A 503-nucleotide genomic window follows, 5' to 3' on the forward strand; every position below is an offset into this window, starting at 1 on the left:
CTACGAAATAAACTTTATTTTCATTTTCATATTTTCTACATTATCTCAACAACCAGCTATAGTCATTCGGATAACTACTCTTTAACGACCAGGTTTCATTAGAAAGTGAAAATAGTTTCACACTTTCAATTTGAATCAAAATTACCAAGTAATTCACACACCATCACGAGAGTAAGGATGTGTGAATAATGAAAGTAATGTTTCTTCGAATTACTCACATCTGTACTATAATAAAGAAAGCTGCTTATCATCTATCTACTAAATAAACTGCTTTTGGCACGATAACTCATTTTTTTTTACTACTAAAATAACATCGTTAACGAGGTCGGGTCACACAATTTTCAGGTCATTTTCGAGCAATATTTCAATTTGCTTCTAATGTTTCACTTTCGTCCGATGTTTCATGCATGCGTAGAATTATACTCAAACATTTATGAAAATGTACACTGTGTAGTAAGTAGCTTGCTTACCAACCACATGGTTCTGCGTGGCACCTTGGGCAA

The sequence above is a fragment of the Octopus bimaculoides genome, chromosome 7, assembly GCF_001194135.2.
Source record: "Octopus bimaculoides isolate UCB-OBI-ISO-001 chromosome 7, ASM119413v2, whole genome shotgun sequence".
Lineage (NCBI taxonomy): Eukaryota > Metazoa > Mollusca > Cephalopoda > Octopoda > Octopodidae > Octopus > Octopus bimaculoides.